The 6,000-nt window shown below is 43.9% G+C and overlaps 1 protein-coding gene across 1 annotated transcript in view; it reads left to right on the top strand.

Annotated features, from left to right (window-relative positions):
- Positions 1-840: 840 nt before the first annotated feature.
- Positions 841-6,000, top strand: part of slc8a3 (solute carrier family 8 member 3) — a 116,882-nt gene continuing 111,722 nt past the window's right edge. The window contains exon 1 of the mRNA XM_008285545.1: positions 841-1,177. The gene's annotated coding sequence lies outside the window, so the exon portion shown is untranslated. The remainder of the gene's footprint in view (positions 1,178-6,000) is intronic.

Below are 6,000 nucleotides of genomic sequence, written 5' to 3'. Positions count from 1 at the left end.
CAGAATAAATGTCAGTGATTCACTGAGCGCTCATCCTCCTGCTGTCACTGGCTTTGGAGGCATCTGGTCAGCAGAGTAAACGTGCAGCTTCTCCTTTTGGAGCTAAAACTACGAGCGGAGCCTTAATTCTGATCTTTCCTTCCTCCCTCTCCGTGGCTCTGGACGAGATTCACGGGTTGTGTTGCAGCTTTCTGCTCTCAGCTGATGGTGACGTAGCTGCGCGCCTTTCGCCCGGTCCGTCTGTGTGACTTTTAGAATCGGGGGGCGGATGGCTGTAGGGCGCAACCATTTCACACCTCCACGGCGTGAGAGCAGGCCCCGATATTAATATTAATTACCGGAGGATGACAGTCCACGGAGGAAACTCGGCTCCGGCTGCCGCTGCGAGCTCCACAAAGTGACGCGCAGGATACGAGCCGCGGTCATTCCGATGGTGCGCAAAGTCCGGCACACAGCGGTGGCAAGTTAAAGCAAACAAAACCCCGAAGAGCCAGACAGCTGAGCGCGTTTCTGATGAGAACAGCGCTCGGTATTCATCGCAGCAGAAGAGGAGACAGCAGGCGGGGAGGCTTTACGGCAGCCTGCAGCCGACCGGAGCGCCGGAGATTTTCCTGCGCAGCGGAGAGAAGAGGAAGAGGAGGAGGAGGAGAGCGCTGATTCACGGCTTGCAGGAGGAGGGAGAGCCGCGGAGATCCATCCGTACCGAGGGTGCAGCCTTTAAAAATCCTGACCCCACCACCTCCCACTCCCCCCCCCCACACCCCTCTCCTCCTCCTCCTCCTGCTCCCTCGTCATTGACAGCTCTGCGACCCGGTCAGTCCGTCAGACGAGGAGGATCTGGGGAGGAGGGCGCCGAGGCAGCAGAGAGGACGAAAGGCGAATCACCTCTGGCCGGTTCGATCCAATCGCCGATATCGAGCAGGGCTGCTGGGGGGGACCTGCCTCTCCGTGCATGAGGACGACACAGCTTCTTCCACTGGGAGGATTTTTATTTATTTTTTTTTAATTTCTTATTTTTTGTAGTCCGAGGAGCACGTTAGACTGAAGAGATCCACACAGCGAGCTGATCTGGAGACTGTCGGCGCGGCAAAAACAACAATAATAATAATAAAGGGGGCGGACAGGAGCTATTTCACAGCCTCTACATTAAAAAAAACTCCTCGGAATACAAATCCAGGTAGGTTCTACTGAACACAGCATGATGCAAACTCACGGATGTTAGATAATCAGTGTGAGAGAGAGCCGGTGCGTCCTGATGGCACACACACACACACACACACACACACACGGCTGAAATATGAATCATTACAGGCGCATTTTAAGGATGCAAATGCAGCCCATAAGTGATGTGAGCTCCTTCCTAACCTGCCTTATCTGCTCCCCATCACCGTGCACATTTGATCCATTGAACGGATTCGTGATACCGTCTAATGGGTGTGCCATTAAAATAACAGGCGTCTGTCAGCGCCGGTAACGGACACCTGATTGGCTGCACACCTGGAGCTCCAGTTTTACATGCGAAGCTTTTTCTTTTTTCTTTTTCCATTCTCTTTTTTTAATCTCCTGCGCGGCCCTGTCAGCGTTTGGAGCTGATTTAAGTGTCTCCTGAGGTCAGCCAGGGATTTCAGAAATTGCACGTACAGGCCTGCACGCACCCTATAAGTTGGGGCCTATGGGTGCTCCAGCAGGGATTCCCCCCTCAGGTAGCTCTGACATTGGTTTAGTGGGAGAAACGGCCCTGTGATGATTAATCAGCAACAGCTGAGGCTCTCCGTGTGTCTGCTGAGTCCATGTTTACGCGGATCTCAAATAGCCCCCTTAAACAAGACCCTCTTCCCAAAATAGGGAAAGGGAAAGTAGATCTGTGGGGCAGAGCAGCAACTGTCTGAGCCATAATGCTGCCTGCATCAGTCAGGACATATAGGAGGGTGATCACTGAGAGGTGCACCCCATACTACAATGTGCATGCTCTTATTAAAGCCCTCTGAAGTGTGCAGAGTTGGACTGATGAGGGCTCAAACTACACGACTATTCCAGTGTTTAGTGCGGGAGATAATCCATAATGCACATTGCAGTTTCCCGTAGCTCAAGCTGATACAAGCAAATGACAGAAACGAATCAAAACCAGCAAAATGAAACAAGAAAAATCTGTTCTCCAGTGATATTTTTTGTGCAACATCGGCCTTTATGTTGCTCAGCATGTTTCCTCGAGGTTCCTTCCCGATCACAAAAGTCTACAAAGCTTCTGGTTAATGTTTATTTTTCAACAAATTACATTAATTCCTCCGTTGCTTATTCACACGGCAGCGTTTTATTGGACAAATTTCATTTCGCTAAAGGTCATATTTACTAGAAATCCCCTCTAATTAGAGTGAAAGAGTCTCAGGAGCTGCTAACCCTAAAGGAAAGAGATCAGTTTGGGCTTACAGGGGGAGTATTAACACATTTTCATGGTCTAATTTCAGTTTCAGGCTTTTCCTCCTGAAACTTTTGTAGAATTTGTATGTTTTACAGCTTTGAAAATCATCTGAAAAACAGCCCATCACTTGAGTTGGTGTATTTAATGTAGACTAATATCACTATACTGACATGATGCTGTCATTTCTGTCACTAAAATATTGTCACATATCTAAAACCATGACATTTTCCTCGCAGATTTCTCAACTTGTACACTTTAAAAGTGAGTAAATATGAATACAAACTTCTGATTGCCACCCCAAGTTTCCCATAATTCATTGCACATGTCACCACATTGCGCATATATAGGAATTAATAGTGATATTTGACTTAGTAAATATCACTTGTGCTGTATTTTCTGAAGGAGAAAGTGGTCCAAAAGTGGTTTAAAAGTTGAGTTAAGTGTTTTCACCCTCAACTATTTGTGGCTGAAGAGGTCAGTGTTGGATTTAATTGGAATATGCCAAAGCTGACCCTCACCCTTAATTTAGAAATGTCACTTGCAATATGGCTCTTAAGCTAATGTCGACTCTCTGCGAGCAGCCTTTCTGTTCATTCTTAGCATTTTTTTGCAGCTGCTGAACAGTCTTGATTAAACGTCGCCGCGTTCACAATGCAAAATACAGTCCTTAAAACGCTAATTAGTATGCAAATTGTTTCGTGTCGCTCCTAATTTAGGGGTCATGGTCGGTAACGGCGATGCACGTAGAGAAACGGGACGCTTCGCTCCAACAGAAGCCCAATGCAATTTGTGTGGAGATAGAAAATCAATATTTCAAATACGAAAACCTCGTGAGGTCACACACCTGAAAAGGCCTGTCTGAGGGCGTTAATGTAATTACTGTAATGAACTTTGCATTATTGCCCAGCGGTATGTATTTGTGTCTCTTAAATGATTTCTCAGTCAATCAGTCAATCAATCAATCCTCTGGTAGTTTGGCTGCAGGTGAAACTGGAAACAATTATGTGCGTGAGGACTAAATGTGGCTGTAAAATGGTGAAATCTGCTGCTCAGAGTAGTGAAAGTAGTCGTGTTTATTATCTAATGCGCCTTTTGGGAGACCTGGAAATGAGCACAACTATAGTTTACAGTTGCAAAATCATCTTTCCGGCCATGATTTTATTCAGCGTGTGAAATTTATAAGTCTAATGGGACAAGGCAGGAGGTAGTTACCAGGCAATCGACTCTCTCTGTCCGGTGTTATTGTATGGCCTTATATCTTTAAAAGCTCTCTGTCAGCCTGCTAGTTTGCTCTTGGATTCATGGGTATTTGCCTTGTTTGCCATTTTGTTTTAGCTCTGTTTATCCAGGGCAGCCTGTGAACACATTTTACTGTTTTCCAACACTTTCCTTTTTTAACAGTCTCTCAACTGTCTGCATTAAAGCTGCAGGACGTGATGGAGAAACAGGAATTACACCTCATTCAAAGCAGCTAAAATCAGTATCTTTATATTAACAATAGACGAAGAAATCTGTAGCAAAGAACCAACTTGAAATCATAACCGACTCTGCATTTCCCCTCAGAGTCTGAGTTTGCTGTTTTGATTCATTCTCAGTTGAACCCAATTGGATTTCTGGGGCCAATACTGATTTTTTTTTACACCATGCCGCTATATCAGCTGATGTCATTTGCATACATTTACTTAGATGTGCTCTGCTGCATGTGCTGCAGACAGCGTGGAGACTGTTGTAAACCATGGAGTGCAGAGCTGCCACTAACGACAGGGGATTGGCCGATTATCGTAGCCAATATTCTGCATTTTTCCAATCATTGCTATTTTTATTGGCAGATTAGGAAATTAGCTTCTTTCACAGCGACTAAGGCTACGCTAACGGCTAGTGGCTACATTAGAAGGCAGCCACAGATTAACCATAAACAGTCTGGAAAACAATAATTAATAATGCTTTAGGATATAGACCTCAGTGAACAATAAAGTCATGGTTACTCTTATTAATGAAGCAACCTAATTATGAATTACAGGTTCTCTGCTATGACTTGCTGTTAAAACATTTAATGTACATCAGGTCCAAATATTGGTTATCGGCCTTTCTTGAGCACCAATAATCGGCATCAATATCATATCGTGGACTAACAGCTCTTCTTCTATCAATAAATTTTTACAGATTAGTCAATTTAATTTTATGTCATTGCAAAATACAGCACAGTGCAAAATGAAACAGTGGTTTACATATTAAAGTGCTTCAACTGGCGACTCTAACATGATTTAAGTCAGCAGTGCAACTCCAAAAGAAATCCAAGTTTCTATTAAACCCCTGAACAGAGTGAAAAAGTTCTGAGCAACATGGACATGATGAAAATTTTGCAAGCATTGAGCAGCTAAAGCAACTCATTTGGTAATTCTGTGACTTTGGTAGCAGCTCTAAATTTTATCCAGCTAAATTCACAGCAGCTGTTTTTAGCTCATGTTCGGTGAGTTTGTCAGATCACGTTGAGGTTATAAAATCAGGATTTGGTCGTGTACATGTAGTTTTATTGTCTGACAGCAAACACAGATGAGTATGTAAGTGGTTTGGGATTTTCAGTGCAGTAAAAATGCAGTTAAGGTGAGCACAGCGAGCAGGAGAGAAGTGATGAGTAGCACCTGTTTGCCTCGTCTTCAGGTGTTCATGCATTTTGCGTTGCTGCTGTAGTCTGACACTGAAACTATGAACAGTGTACAAAGCATCTTTTTGTTCCGTGATGGTTTGAAGTACTCCCATAGTTTTATGCCTTAGGTTTTTGGAATCTTCTATACTGAATGGACTGACCAGCTAAAAACGACACGATGCAACAATTACAAAGACATACTGAAGAAAAGCATTCGTTATAATGATTTAGAGTAAAAATAAAAAGCGCACTTGGTTAAAATGTTCATTCTGACGCATTTTCAGCACCAACGTAGCTGATTTTGGCGACTTAGAGCCAGAATCGATTAGAATCAGAGCCGCTCTGCTCGACAAGCTGCACCATGTGTAAAAGCATCTTTTTCTGAATTAAACAACAGAACAAAGCAAGACGTTTTCATATCAGCTCATATCTAACAACAAATACTCCGATACTAATAGATCTGTGAAAGGCCAATAGCGGCCAATATAGCTCGAATTCTCGCTGCTCTCATGGTGTAATTTTTGGCCGCAGCCAGCAACTGATTCGAGAGAAAAAGCTCGACTGCACTCCACCCACTCAGCACCACGCTGGAGATAAAGTTATAATATATAACACAGCATTTAGCGGCTAAAAAGACACATATTTCCCTCAGGAGTTGTTATAATTATCAGGTGGACAGATATAATTTTAGTAAGTCTGCAATTTATGGGTTTATTTTGATCTGACACTCCAGATTTAGGTTGCAGCTCCTCTAGTATATCACCCAACAATTAAATGACCTGTGATTTAATCATTCCCATCCCCAGGTTGTAACATATTGAGAGGCTGTCCCTGGCCTTTAAATCCTGGATGCCTCATTGCAGTTTCTGCCCATCCACCCCTGCTAGCCACCGTGCAATAAAAAAAGACAAGGAGAACCTAGCGGGTCAGCAGT

This window comes from Stegastes partitus, unplaced genomic scaffold, assembly GCF_000690725.1.
Source record: "Stegastes partitus isolate 25-593 unplaced genomic scaffold, Stegastes_partitus-1.0.2 Scaffold407, whole genome shotgun sequence".
Taxonomy (NCBI): domain Eukaryota; kingdom Metazoa; phylum Chordata; class Actinopteri; family Pomacentridae; genus Stegastes; species Stegastes partitus.
The sequence above is the reverse complement of the archived record's forward strand: the minus strand, read 5'-3'. Positions and strand labels throughout refer to the sequence as shown.